At 45.9% G+C, this 15572-nt stretch overlaps 1 non-coding gene across 1 annotated transcript; it reads left to right on the top strand.

Annotated features, from left to right (window-relative positions):
* The first annotated feature begins 13781 nt into the window (after positions 1-13781).
* On the top strand, positions 13782-13916 carry LOC128582838 (small nucleolar RNA SNORA70). The gene has a single exon (XR_008379266.1). It is a non-coding gene; the product is annotated as a small nucleolar RNA SNORA70 (small nucleolar RNA).
* Positions 13917-15572: the final 1656 nt, after the last annotated feature.

Below are 15572 nucleotides of genomic sequence, written 5' to 3' on the forward strand. Positions count from 1 at the left end.
GTTGAGGGAAGAGGGAAGAAACTGTTGTAAACAGAGGAGTGGGATCATATACTTGGGTAGTATTTTCTTCCCTCTTGACAAATATTTTATTGCAACTTTAGCAAATAAATAAGATACACTCTTAACCTCTTATTAACGGTAGACTATGATACTAGAAAATGATGCTGTTCTTCCTTCTGGCATCATGCTAAGTTATTCTGGATGTGGCTACAGTATCTTATTCTTCCCTGCCTACCTCCCCCAAACTGCAGGACAGCACCTCTCTCTCGGGGAGGTGGCTGGCTGCTGGCAAGGGCACAATCTGTTTCTAACTCAGTCAAGTAGAAACCAAACCCACAAACAGAGTTCCATTTACACATGGGCCTTGCAGCAAAGTCAGGCTGACCCAAAGCCGATGAGGGCCAGAATCAGGATCTCACACACTTACTTTGGAAAGTAGTTTCCTTGACTGCTGATTCAAACTGGTAACAGAAGAGTAACTTAGTAAATTAGAGGTGTTATTTTTAAAAACAGGATGGTAAATGCTAATCTGCTAAAAAAAAATGATTTTTTAGCATCTAGGAAGTAAAGGTATTTTTAAGTTTCCCCCATAAGCAACACTTATACACACATTAGATTGCTAATTTTTGTGGAAAACTATAGGAATAAAACAAGCAAATACAGTAAAAACTGCACGTAAAGTTTACATGTTTTTTTTTTTTTTTTTTTTTTTTTAATTTTTTTTTATTTTTTAATTTCAGTGTGCTTGTTCATGTTTGTTTGAAGTACTCCTTTTTTGTTGATTTTCTTTGTCCTGCAGTGCTGTCTGTTTTTGATGTTGTTGGTAGAGACGGGGTCTTACTCTGGCTGACTGCTGCTCATATGGGTTTTGAACCTCTGAGCTCAGGCAATCCACCCGCCTCGGCCTCCCACAGCGCTGGGACTACAGGCGTGAGCCACCACGATGTGTTTTAAACTCTCTCTCCTATGTAAGAAGTTCAGCCACACTGTGAGCTGAGTGTCCTCGGTATAGCATGGGCTGGAGAATCTGAGACCTGCCTGAATCTCGTGACTCACCGACCACATGGCCTTCTCACCATGCTCCAGAAGTCCAGTTTCTCTCCCCTCTGACCCATTCTGTGCCCAGCGTGTGCCATCCTTGAACTCCGAAGACTTGGTGTTTAAAAGGCAACATTGTCGGTTACGTGGCATCTGTAACTTCATCACTACTGTGTGGCTGCTGTCCTGTTGTCTTTATAATTGCCACCATGAGCTTTCTGAGAGCTTCTTACACTCCTTTCAGCCTTCTTTTCTGCCTTCCCAGGGACAAGCACATCCCTTGGATGATGTGGACTCTCAACAAATTTGGTAATGTCATTGTATAAAGAACAAGTAAAGTGTCGCTCCTCTCCCTGACCAGGTATGTTAACATGAGGATTCTGACACAGCAATAAGGTCCCACCAGCTTACAGTTAAAAACCAGCCACAAACTACAGAAAAATGTGCTTTTTGAACATTAGAAAATAATTATAAAAAATAGCTTAGAGCTAAAAAAACAAGAGAGAGAGAGAATAATTTTGAAAAAACATACAGTTAACTTACCAGTTCTCTGGAATAAATTAGAAATAAGACAAGGCTCGGCACCCATAGCTTAGTGGCTAGGGCACGGGCCACATACACCGGGGTTGACGGGTTCCAACCTGGCCCAGGCCTGTCAAACAACAATGACAACTACAACAAAAAAAATAGCTGGGTCTCGGTGACTATATCTCAATGGTTAGGGCACTGGCCATATATACTGGGGTAATGGTTTTGATCCCAGCTCGGGTCTGCCAAACAATATTGACAACGACAACCAAAACATCTCCAGGCATTGTGATAGGTGCCTGTAGTGGCAGCTACTTGGGAGCCTGAGGCAAGAGTTGGAAGATGCTATGAGCTGTGACACCACGAAACTCTACCGAGGGCGACCTAGTGAGCCTCTGTCTCTGAAAAAGAAAGAAGACACTATGTTTCAGAACAGAGGATTTTTCTTAACCAATCTAGGTAGAAATTATTTTAAGGTATGATTTGATACTTCATTTAAAGTTTAAAAGGGTAAAAATACTTGGTGGATCCATGAGGCAGGTGGATTGCCTGAGCTCACAGGTTCGAGACCAGCCTGAACCAGAGCGAGACCCTGTCTCTAAAAGTAGCTGGGCATGGCGGCTCCTGTAGCTCAGTGGTTAGGGCGCACGCCACATACACTGAGGTTGGCAGGTTTGAACCCAGCCCTGGCCAGCTAAAATAACGACAACTGCAACAACAACAAAAAAAGCTGGGCGTTGTGCTGGGTACCTGTAGTCCCAGCTACTTGGGAGGCTGAGGCAAGAAAATTGCTTAAGCCCTAGAGTTGGAGGTTGCTGTGAGCTGTGATGCCACAGCACTCAACCGAGGGCAACATAGTGAGACTCTGTCTCAAAACAAACAAATAAACAAAAAACCTGGGCATTGTGACGGGCAACTGTAGTCCCAGCTACTGGGACGGTGAGGCAAGAGAATCGCTTAAGCCCAAGATTTTGAGGTTGCTGTGAGCCGTGACACTACAGTAGTCTACCAAGAGTGACAAAGTGAGACTTTGTCTCCAAAAAATAAATAATAAATAAATAAATGGGTAAAAATAAATTCCACTTCAGGCGGCGCCTGTGGCTCAGTGGGTAGGGTGCCAGCCCCATATACTGGCCCTGGCCAAACTGCAACAAAAAATAGCTGGATGTTGTGGCCGTGTCTGTAGTCCCAGCTACTCGGGAGGCTAAGGCAAGAGAATTGCCTAAGCCCAAGAGTTGGAGGTTGCTGTGAGCTGTGACGTCACAGGAGTCTACTGAGGGCAATAAAGTGAGACTTTGTCTCTAATAAATAAATAAATTCCACTTCGATTGCCACAGAAGTATATATGATTAGTTTTAGGATAGAAGAAGGTTCTGTATAACATTTGCTTACAAAGTTTAAGAATCAGTCTATTTGGCCAGGCGAGGTAGCTCATGCCTGTAATCTTAGCACTATGGGAGGCTGTGGCAGGTGGATTGCTTGAATTTAGTTCCAGACCAGCTTGAGTAAGAGTGAGACCCTGTCTCTAAAAATAACTGGGCGATATGGCCAGCACCTGTAGACCCAGATACTTGGGAGGCTGAGACAAGAGAATCGCTTGAGTCCAAGAGTTAGTTTGAGGTTGCTGTGATCCGTGATGCCACGGCACTCTACCCAGGGCAACAGAGTGAGACACTGTCTCAAAAAAAAAAAAAAAAAAGAAAAGAAAAGAAAAGAAAGAAAGAAAGAAAAAAAGAAAACAAAAGGAACTTACTATTGGTTTTGTTGAATTATCCAGCTGTATTTTCTTATAATCTCAGTGAGTTTTCTTCAGACCATCACTTTGAATTCCTTTTCTGGCAAACTGCTGATTGGGGTCTGTTGACTGGAGTCTGTTACCTGACAGTTAAGTTCCTTTCGTGGGGTTCTATTCCCTTGCTTTTTGATGTTTCTTGTGCCTCTTCCACCTTTCTAGAGTGGCTTTCACAGAGAGACTTCCCTGTGCAGTTGGAGCTCAGTGTGCCCCCTGAGCAGATGCCGCCTGTGTCTCCGGTGGTGCAGGGCGGTCTCTGCACAGCTCCCAAACAGCAGCAGTGACTGTGGGCCCCTCCGTGGCCTGGGCTGTAGAAATCTGTTGTAGTGGTGGCAGCAAAGTAGGTTGTTAATATTCTCAGTGGCAATGGCTTTGGGGGTTTTATTCTTATTTTTCCTGTAACAAAGAGACTTGGCCAATGTGCTTCTTCTCCGTGTCAGGTCAACATGGCCCACAAGCAGCTGCGGCCGTGCTGGGCTCCAGGCACAGAGTCCACGCTCAGGGTCTCACAGACCTACTATGGCACCTTGATCCTGGGTGCAAGATTTCTCTGTGGCAGGTTGGATGTAGGTTACTCAGAGCACCAGGACCTGTGATTCTGAGGCACTCCACAGTGGCGAGGGTCCAGGGGGTCAAGTTGTAGCTGTGATTCTATCCCTGTGTGGAGGGCAGAGCATAGCCCTGGAAGAAGGGATGCTCTGGAGGGGTGAGCCTGGGGCACAGGGTGTGACTGTGACTCAGGAGCCTGAGATAATAGGGCTGAACGGGCAACTTGGGTCCCAGGGGATGAGACAAGGTGTAGTGATGAGTCCCCTCAGACTGAGGGGACTAGTGCACCTACATCGGAGCAGGTTCCAGAGGCCTTTGGCCTGTTGGACTTGCTGTTTCAGCTCAGCCATTTCTCTGCTGCCGTGGGACCCTGGGGACAGCCTCAGGTCAGGTCTGGGATGCCCCAATGCCCAGCTCTGCCATAGCGGCAGGTGGTTCTCGAGCTGGCCCTTCAGCTCAGGGGAGGTGGGCCTGCTCCAGGATGTGCAGGCAAAGTCCCTGGGCTGCAGGGCCGCACCACAGGCCTGCTTCTGCTGGAGGCAGAGTGCAGCTGCCCGAGGCCTTAGAGGTCAGCTCAGCATGCTGAGCGGCACAGGGGCTGTTCTTGGCTGTGCTAGGGAAGGACAGCACAGCTGCAGTGCCCGCAGGGCTGGGGAGGCAGCCGTCCCCTCATCTGGGAAGGGGTGACAGCTGCTCCGAACTCATCTGGGGGGCATGGCGTCAGGCCAAGTTCTGCAGTGGTTTAGCCTCAGGGATGAAGGCCTGTGTGGCAGTGTGCCCTCAGGGCAGGACACATGCCCCATTAGTGCCAGCTCCGGGAGGACAGTTCAGTAGTGTGTGCACCACAGAGGACTGGCCACAGTGTCTCTCCCTCAGCCAGGGAAACAGCTACATGGCCTCCAGGCAGCTGTCTCAGTTGGGCTCAGTGCCCGTGAGGCACACAGGTGACCTGGTGGTGAGGACTGTGTGTGTCCAAGGTGTTGCTGGGACCTGCTGTTCACCGTGGCTGGGGTGGGGGTTGGGGCCCTGAGTTCTTCCTTGAAGTTGCTGTGCTTATCAAGGTTTCTGCCACTCTAGCTCTCTCCCTTAGTAACTGTCATTAAAATGTAATTTTATTCCTTGTTTGGACTCTGTGGAAGGAACAAATGCTACAGGCTTCTAATTGGCCACCGTGCTGGCATCACTCATCTTTATACTAGAAAATGAACAAACTAGCCAATCTCCAAAGGGGCACATGCTGGATGATTCCACTTAGTTAACATTTGTGAAATAACCTAATAGAAACGGAGAGCAGAGCAGTGGCCGGGGGGACATGGCTACACAGTGGTAACATGACAGCGTCTGCTGGTGACGGCACAGTCTGATACTGGTGATGGCTCGTACCTCCACATGAGTCTCCGTGTGGTAATGTTGCACAGAACCACACACAGAAATGAGTGCTTGTGAACTCATAACTAGTGAAATGTAAATAAGCTCTAGACTGTACCAATGTCAACTTCTTGGCTTTGATATTGTACTATAGTTGTGTAGGTTGTTAGCATTGAGGGTAGGCTGGAGGCTGCAACCTCCTGTGACCTATAATTACAGCAAAGTAAAATCTTTTTAACCAATAAAATTTATATTAAAAAATACTGTAACAAATAGATTGACTGGATACGATAAAAAGACTTTTATAGCTACTGAACTTTCCTAAATTGAAAACCTGCTTCCCTTTCTTCTCTCATTAAAAATCTTTCAACAAGGGCGGCGCCTGTGGCTCAGTCGGTAAGGCGCCGGCCCCATATACCGAGGGTGGCGGGTTCAAACCCGGCCCCGGCTGAACTGCAACCAAAAAATAGCTGGGCGTTGTGGCGGGCGCCTGTAGTCCCAGCTACTCGGGAGGCTGAGGCAAGAGAATCGCTTAAGCCCAGGAGTTGGAGGTTGCTGTGAGCTGTGTGAGGCCACGGCACTCTACCGAGGGCCATAAAGTGAAACTCTGTCTCTACAAAAAAAAAAAAAAAAAAAAAAAAATCTTTCAAAAAATCATCTTGACAATTAGAAACTGGTACAGACAAAATAGACCAGTGGGAAATATAGCTGCCAAGTACCCATGATGAGCTGGATAGTGTCATTTTTAGAAAAAGAAAATAAACGAGGCACAAAAATGTACCTTTTATATTTAAATGTTTTTCTGGATGTTTTGTAGGTTACCTGGACCTCAGTGTTGTTTTTGTTTTTATTTATTTCATGACTATAAATAGCATAGATGTTGCAAAATTATAAACAATATAGAATTTTGTGCTCCCAAAGATGCACTAGGTCTTATTTTCAGGAGACGTCTTATCTTTCCTGTAAGTAGGTCTTATTTTCGGAGAATGTCTCATTTTCGTGGAAACAGGGTAGTTCACAGTAACCTCAAACTCTTGGGTTCAAGCAATCCTCTTGCCTCAGCCTCCCGTGTAGCTGGGACAACAGGCACCTGCCACAATGTGCCTGGCTATTTTTTTAGAGACGAGGTTTCTCTCTTAGGCTGGTCTTGAACTCCTGAGCTGAAGTGATCCACCTGCCTCGGCCTCCCAGAGTTCTGGGATTACAGGCATGAGCCACCGCACCTGGCCTATGGAAGGAGTTTTAAAAACCTGAGTGGAAAACCAGAAGTCTTAAAAGATTAGTAAATTTAGGGCAGCACCTGTAGTTCAGTGGGTAAGGCGCTGGCCGCAGACACTGAGGCTGGCAGGTTCAAACCTGGCTCACGCCAGCTAAAAACAACAATGAAACTGCAACAACAACAAAAATAGCCCAGTGTTGTGTGCATTGTGGCAGGCACCTGTAGTCCCAGCTACTTGGGAGGCTGAGGCAAGAGAATCGCCTAAGCCCAAGAATTGGAGGTTGCTGTGAGCTCGCTATGGCACTCTACCGAGGATGACAAAGTGAGACTCTGTCTCTAAAAAAAAAAAAAAGCAAGGTGCAGAGCAAGCAGAGGTGCATGAAGGAGAACAGAGCCCACGAAAATAAACCCAGAAAACATGCAAACAATAACAATAAGCCATGGGTGGAGAGGTGGGAGATCAGTATGTGGACTTGGTACAAAAGATTATGTCCGGTCTCCAAAAAATACTGGCAAATATATTACATAGCACAAGAGAGGCAGATGGGAGCAAAGCTGTACTGAGCTAAGGAGATAACCAGGTAATTATAATAATGTTCGATTGGAATAATAATATATGTAATATGCATTACGACAATACCACACAAAGAGGGGAAAGGGGATGGAGCTACATGACTGACATCCAGTAAACATCAAAGACAACTAAATTTAGTTGTTATTGCCCATGTCCTTTTCGCTGATGTTCTGTGGATGGAATAGCAATGTTTGCATAAGAAATAAAACAAACATAAATTTTATGAGTTACATCTACCCCATGAACTTTATATTTTTGTCTTCATTTCAGCAGAATCACAATAAATCACAATAAACCTTTCACACAATTCGCATTCCATGAATGATCTCAAGGATCACAAACTTAAATACTGTTTACCCACAGTGCACCAAATCTGTACAGAGGTGAGCAAAGTTCTTTGTTTTGAAAAGCCAGAAAACCAATACTTGGTACTTAGTGGAAAACAATGCTGCTTTATGCAAAAATCTTCTGCATTTGTACTGAGAGGGAGGATTTGACAAGTTAATTAACTTGTCATTTCCCTAAAACCCCTGAGAGGCAAATCCTCCCAGCTCTCTGCAGCGCATCCCTGGCAGCACAACTTACAGACGGGAATGGTGTAGGTGCAGTTATCTTTTGTTTCAAAGACACCGGGCAAGAGAGTTGAATGGTGCTGCTCCCAGAGCAGTTTAAAGTTACCAGCTGCACTGCGCTGGTGCTGGACATCGGTCCAGACTGACAGCTGCCTGTGTGCTCTTTAACCAAACTGTGTGCTGTGGCCAACGGGTGCCTCTGGAGTGCAGGCCCAGAGCAGGCCCTGTTAGTGTAGCAGCACCAGCATTTCATTATACTTTCCCCCTTCTCTGTGAAATGCTTTTTTGGTAATTTTTGTCATCCAATGCCAATTTTACTGCCCTTTCTCACAGTTTTCTCTCTTTAGCATCTTTTAACCATGAGTGCATTGCCAGGTATTCCAGACTATTCATCCCTGTTGGCTCTTCCAGGAGCTGCTACCGATCCCTCCTCCCCAAGTCCACAGCAGTGCACCTGCACTACCCATTTTTAGTATTACATGCATCTTCCGGCATTTGAAGTGTTTTGCGTTTTTTTTTTTTTTTTTTTTGAGACAGCGTCTCACTCTGCCACCAGGGTAGAGTGCAGGGGTCACTGCAACCTCCTACCACTGGGTTCAAGCAATCTGCTTGAGCCTTTGGAGTAGCTGGACTACAGGTGCCCACCACAACGCCTGGCCAATGTCTCTATTTTTTGTAGAGGCAAGGCCTTGCTCTTGCTCAGGCTGTTCTCAAACTCCTGGCCTCAAGCGATGCTCCTGCCTCAGCCTCCCAAAGTGGTAGGATTATAGGTACGAGCCATCTTGCCAGCCATGTTTGAAGATTTTGACCTGTAATGCCGTCTTGCTTGGTGTTACAGGTTGAATTGTGTCTTTACACTCCCCAAGTAAAAGATGTGTTGAAGTCCTAACACCTATACTACCTGGGAGTGTGAGCCTATGTGGAGAACCAGGTAACTGCTATGGAGTCAGTCAGGAGGAGGGGGTGCTGGGGTGGTGGGCCCTAATCCCAAGTGGTCGGTGTGCTTGTAAGAAGATAGCCATGAGAGTTCGGAGACAGACGTGGAGAATGTCCTGTGACAAGGCAGACTGGAGTTATGTGACTGGAAACCCAAGAGCATCGACGACCTTGCCAGAAGTGAGGACAGTGCAGCAGGAGCTCCCGGAAGTTTCCAGAGGGGGCACAGCCCGAGGCCCCAGAACTGAGGGACCACAGATTTCTGTCACTTTGTGTTTTTGCCTCCCTTGTTGCTCTGGTTCTATTCGAGGAGTGCGTGAAACTTTGCATCTCAGCTATCACGGCTCATGCTACTCACCATTCCCCACTTGTACCACAGAATCATGTGACTTTACTTCCTGCATGATTGCCTCCAAAGACATGGGTTCCTCCTCCATCTGCTAACCCACAAAGGATCCTGAATAAATAAATATTTGCAGAAGTATTTTTTTTTTTTTTTGAGACAGAGTCTCACTATGTCCCCCTCGGTAGAGTGCTGTGGTGTCACAGCTCACAGCAACCTCTAACTCTTGGGCTTAAGCGATTCTCTTGCCTCAGCTTCCCAAGTAGCTGGGACTACAGGTGGCCACCATGACACCCAGTTATTTTATTTGTGCTGTTGCTGCACTTGTCATTGTTTAGCAGGCCCAGGCTGGTTCGAACCTGCCAGCCTTGGTGTATGTGGCTGGCTCCATAACCACTGTGCTACGGGGGCCAACCCTGTAAGAAGTATTTTTATACATGGAAACAACTGAACTTCTCCCAAGCATGAGTCTGACTCCAGTCAGTAAGGTGTTTGAGTGCCCTGGGAGAGGCCTTCTGTCAGTGAACACACACCAGGTTGCAGTAAACGTCCATTCTGCCCTCTTGTCTCATGTGGGGACACAGGCTTACGATGTCAGAAAAATGGGGATTTCCATTTTCCACTGGGGACTATGGAGGACTGAATGTTGTCACTATTCCAGACCTTTCTACCTCCCCATTAGTCCCTGCCAGGAAGGTGACTACCTTGTCAATGTGTGTACTTCTTGGGGCTTCAAATTCATATCAGGAAAGGCAAGAATTGGGAGATGGACTTGCAAATGTGGCTTGGCCATCCATGTCATCGTGACCTTTGGTATGTGCAAAGTCCCAAGCACACATTGCTTAATACTAACATCTCCTTCCAGCTGCTTTCCCATTTATTTGCTCTTCTTTACAATAATATTGTTGTTATTGTTTTTTTTTTTTTTTTTGTAGAGACGGAGTCTCACTTTACTGCCCTTGGTAGAGTGTCGTGGCGTCACACAGCTCACAGCAACCTCCAGCTCTTGGGCTTAAGGGATTCTCTTGCCTCAGCCTCCCAAGCAGCTGGGACTACAGGCACCTGCCACAACGCCCCGCTATTTTTTTTTTTTTGTTGTTGTTGCAGTTTGGCCGGGGCTGGGTTTGAACCCACCGCCCTCGGTATATGGGGCCGGCGCCCTACTCACTGAGCCACAGGCGCCGCCCCATATCGTTGTTATTGTTGTGGTGGTAAAAAACACATTACACGCCGGGCGCGGTGGCTCACGCCTGTAATCCCAGCACTGTGGGAGGCTGAGGAGGGAGAATCGCTTGAGCTCAGGAGTTCGAGACTCGCCTGAGCGACAGTGAGACCCCGACTCGTGAAAAAAATGGAAAAACCCAGCCGGGCGCCGCGGCGAGCGCCTGTAATCCCAGCGGCTTCCGGAGGCTGAGGCAGCGGGGTGCCCGCAGCCCGAGTCTGAGGTTGTGGTGAGCTACCACGCCCACTGCACTCTGCTCAGGGGCATAGGGTGGGACCCTGTCTCAACAACAACAAAAAAAAACAAAAAACACATTACACTTACCATCTTAGCCATTTTTTACTTTAAAAGTATATCTTTTCAGTATGGTTAAATATATTCACATTATTGTGCAACAGATCACTAGAATGCTTCCATCTTGCAAAACTGAAACCTTATACTCCCTAAACAATAACTCCCCCGACCCTTAGGCCCTTGAAACTGCCTTTCTACTGTCTATGATTTCTGACTATTGCATAAGTGGAATCCTTATAAGTGTTCGTCCTTTTCATCATGGGCTCATTTCATTTAGCACAATGTCCTCGAGGTTCATTGGTGTTGTAGCATGACAGAATTTTTTTTTAATACAAGCTGCATAATATTGTATTGTATGACTATAACACACTCTTTATCCAGTCATCTGTTGATGGACATTTGAGTTGCTTCCCATTTTTGGCTATTGTAAATAATATTAAAATAAACATGGGTGTGCGAGTATCATTTTCCAGAACCTGCTTTCAATTATTTTAGATGTATACCTAGAAGTGGGATTGATGAATTAAATGTATATATACATATATAATTATATTTTTAATTATAAATTAAAATTTTTATTTTTTAATTTTTTGAGGAACCTCTTACTGTTTTCCACAGTAGCTATACAATTTAACATTCCCACCAGCAGTGCACAAGTGTTCCAATCTCCCCATGGTCTTGCCAGCACATCACTTTTGTTCTTTGGATGACAGCTATTTTGATAGGTATGAGGTAAAACCTCATTGTGGTTTATTTTTTTGAGACAGAGTCTCACTATGTCACCCTTGGTAGAGTGCTGTGGCGTCACAGCTCACAGCAACCTCAAACTCTTGGGCTTAAGTGATTCTCTAGCCTCAGCCTCCCCAGTAGCTGGGACTACAGCCACCCACCACAATGCCTGGCTATTTTTTGTTGCAGTTGTTGTTGTTTAGCTGGCCCAGGCTGGGTTCGAACCCACCAGTCTGTTTATGTGGCTGGCACTGTAACCACTTTGCCAGCCCTCATTGTGGTTTTGACATGCATTTCTCTAATGATTGGTGATGTTGAGCATCATCGTGTGTTTATTGGCCATTTGTATATTTTCTTTGAAGAAATGTCTGTTCAGATCCTTGACCTTTTTATTTTTAAGAGGCAGGCTCTTGCTCTGTCATCCAGGCTAGAGTGCTGTGGCATCATCAAAGCTCACTGTAACCTTGAATCCCTGGACTCCAGTGATCCTCCTGCCTCAGTTTTCCAAAGTGCTGAGATTACAGGCATGAAACACTAAGCCTGGCCATTTTTGTCCATGTTATGTTATATTACTATCAATTTTAAAATCAAGTTTTTTGTTGAGTTTAGAACTTTCATACATATTCTGGATATTAACCCTTTATCAGATACAAGATTTCAATTATTTTCTCCCATTTAATAGATTACCTTTTCACGCCATTGTTTCCTTTAATGTCTGGAAGAATTTAAATTTGATGTAGTCCCATTTGTTTTCTTTTTGCTTTTGTTACCTGTGTTTTGGTGTCCTATCCAAGAAATTATTGGCAAGTTCAATGTCCAGAAGCTCCTCCCCTGATAGTCTTCTATAGAAGTTTTATAGTCTGGGTGGCGCCTGTGGCTCAGTGGGTAGGGCGCCGGTCCCATATGCCGGAGGTGGCGGGTTCAAACCCAGCCCCGGCCAAATTAAAAAAAAAAAAAAAAAAGAAGTTTTATAGTCTTAGGTCTAACAGGTCTTTAATCCATTTTATTAGTAACTTAACTTTTTATTTCTTTGGTTTTTTTTTTTATTTTTATTTGAGACGGAGTCTCAAGCTGTCACCCTGGGTAGGGTACTATGGCGTCATAGCTCACAGCAACCTCAAACTCTAGGGCTTAAGTGATCCTCTTGCCTCAGTTTTTCTATTTTTAATAGAGACAGGGTCTTGCTTTTTGTTCAAGCTGGTTTCCAACTCGTGAGCTCAAGCAATCCACCCGCCTTGGCCTCCCAGAGTACTGGAATTACAGGCTTGAGCCACCATGCCAGGCTAGTAAGTTAACTTTTGTTACATGGTGTAAGGTAAGGGTCTGACTTCATTCTTTTGCATGTAGACATCCGGTTTTCCTACATCTTTAGGTGAAGAAACCGTCCTTTCCTTGTCATGGGATCTGAGCATCCTGGGGAAGGCCCTCTGGCCGTATGTCTGACACAGATGTGTTTGTCTATGATCTCTATGCTGTCCCATCAATCTACATATCTATCTTTATGGCATTATCACGCCATCTTAATTACTGTTATTTTGTGGTTTGTTTTGAAATGAGGAAATTTGAGGCCTCCAACTTTGTCCTCTTACAAGATTGAAGATTGTTTTGGCTATTTGGGGTCCTTTAAAATTCCATAAATTTTAGGGTTTTTTTCTTATTTCTGCAAAAACGTGCATGGGGATTTTGGTAAGAGATTGCATTGAATCCTCCTTGGAGACGCGCAGGGCGCCACCTGCCAACCTGCCAGCGGTTGCCGTCCTTGCCTGTTCCCACCGCTACGTGGCTGTCAGCAATCCCAAGAAGGAAGGAAAGGTGACTTTCTCAGCCCAGGGTTCGAGGACAGCCTGAAGCAGGACTGAGGGTGTGAGGGGCCTCCCCAATCACTCATCCCTTCTACCCATCACAGCACACGAAGCAACACCACCTGCATTTCCCCCTCATTGTCCCTTAACCCCACGCAACAAGGATGTGACACGCAATAGGGGCCAGGAGAGGGGCTACTTTCATTTTTACTACATTACCCCAATACAAAAATCTAGATATTAAAAAATAAAAAAGATTATTTCTACTCAGCCTGGCTAGACAGCAAACGTTTAATGCGTCTCCACGCTAATTGGAGTTGTTTTGCTGCGCAGGCGCGCCCCCCGGGGTTCTGCGCGGGCGCCAAGGCTCGTAGCGACCTCGGCGCCGGAGCTCCGCCTGGTGTCCATCAGTGGTACTGCGGACCTTCGCGCACCGTCTTGGGTCTGGAGACCCCAACCCAGCGCCCTGTTCCCCGTCAGTTCTGGAATTCAGGCAAGACATAAACTAATTCCTCGGACAGGCTCCTAAAAGTCAAAATGTTTAACATGTGTTTTACTGTTTCCCCTCTACAGGGAAAAGACGGCAGTTGAAGACCTCCCAGGGATGGGGGCCTGGCCTGGGAAGCACCCCGAATTTTCCTGCCTGTCTTCAAGCAGTTGATTTCAGACTTGCCTGTGGTAACGGAACCTTTACCTGATTTATGGACTTATGAGGACTTTGTGTAAATTTGTTTCTCCATGAGAATGAGGCTTCAGGGCTTCCCGTCCCACCTTCTTGCTGATACCCTGCAATACTCTGGAAAGATTCTTTTCTCCGGCAGCTAATTAAGCCCACCATGCTCCTTTCCTCGTGGAGGCCTGGTGTGCAGTGGCTGCAAACAGCAGCCTCCTTGGTAGTGTACGCAGCCTGTTGCTTGTATAGGTTGCTCTAAGGGACCTTGGAGACATTCCTTTCCAATACATGTTCATGTATTAGACCTTGTGCTGTCCCCAATCTAGGCTCCAGACAGGTATGCGTGCTGCCTTTGGAAAGCCCCAGGCACTGTGGCCAGGGTTCACATTGGCCAAGTCATCACGTCCAGCGGCACCAAAACTACAGAACAAGTAGCAGGTGATTGAGGTCCTGTGCAGGGTCAAGTTCAAGTTTCCCTGGCCGTCAGAAAATTCACTTCTCCAAGAAATGGGGTTTTACCAAGTTTAACGCAGATGAATTTGAAGACAGGGTGGTTGAGAAGTGGCTCATCCCAGATGGTTGGGGGGTCAATACATCCCCAACCGTGGCCCCCTGGACAAGTGGCAGGCCCCACACTCGTGAGGACTTAACACTGTGTTGCCTCTCATTTTTGCCTACCAATATTAAACCCTACTTCCTGTCCAAAGAAAGAGATTGTTTTCACTTTCTCCCCTTAATCCCTCAATTCTTTTGAATCACCCTTTTGTCCTCACTACTTGCTGAATGGAATGGTCAGTTCAGGCAGCACTTCAGTACCATTTTATGCACTTCACCACCCTCTTCTGAAACTTGGTTTCTGGGACACTCTCCCCACACACACTCCATCTGTTTAATTTTCTTCTTCTTTGGCTTTCTCACTCACAGGTTGCCCCCTCTCAGCCTTCTCTATTTAAAATACACGAGCACCCACGATTCATTCAGCTGGCTGACCTTTACTCTTTTTCCATTATCATTCTCTCAGCAAGCTCGTCTGGCCCCACTGCTTTAGATACTGCTTATACACCCAGGCTTTCCATATTTGAAATATTCCTGATCTTGACCTTGAACTCCCAAAATGTATATTCAGGTGACTCCTTCATACACATTATCTCCACTTGGTGATCTCTTGGTTTTCTCAAACTCAACATGTTCAACATGAAATGTTTGATACCTACACCCACAAAAAAAATTCCATACACAACTCTCAAGTCCTATTCATTTCAGTAGAAGATATAATTAAAATCTAACTATCTCCACTGCTATTCTCCTAATCTAAGCCTCTCTATATTTTTTTTTTGTAGAGACAGTCTCACTTTACCACCTTCAGTAGAGTGCCATGTCACAGGACTCACAGCAACCTCTAGCTCTTGGGCTTCAGCGATTCTCCTGCCTCAGCTTCCTGAGCAGCTGGAACTACAGGTGCCTGCCACAACGCCCGGCTATTTTTTGGTTGCAGTTCAGCCGGGGCTGGGTTTGAACCCGCCACCCTCGGTATATGGGGCTGGTGCCCTACTCACTGAGCCACAGGCACCACCCAGCCTCTATTTTTTTTACCTTTATTAATGCAAAGCCATTCCAGTTGCTCTGCCTGTTTGCACAATTGCTCCATTACAGTTTATTTTTCAAATAGTAACCAGTAATAAAATGTAGGATTATGTCACTTATTTGCTCACACTGTTCCAAATTTCTTGTCGTACCATCAATAAATATACTACAATCTTTCTATCAGTCCCTATAAAGCCCTACAAAATCATGTCCCCAAATACCACGCCCAGCCATTTTCCTCTTCTTTTCTTCTACCAGATTTTTGCCATCTCAGTGACACTTTGGGTCATTTGAACTATTTCGCTGACTCCCCATCTCCTGCACTCTGTTCAAACCACACCTTGTAGGG

The sequence above is a fragment of the Nycticebus coucang genome, chromosome 3 (genome assembly GCF_027406575.1).
Source record: "Nycticebus coucang isolate mNycCou1 chromosome 3, mNycCou1.pri, whole genome shotgun sequence".
Classification (NCBI taxonomy): Eukaryota; Metazoa; Chordata; class Mammalia; order Primates; family Lorisidae; genus Nycticebus; species Nycticebus coucang.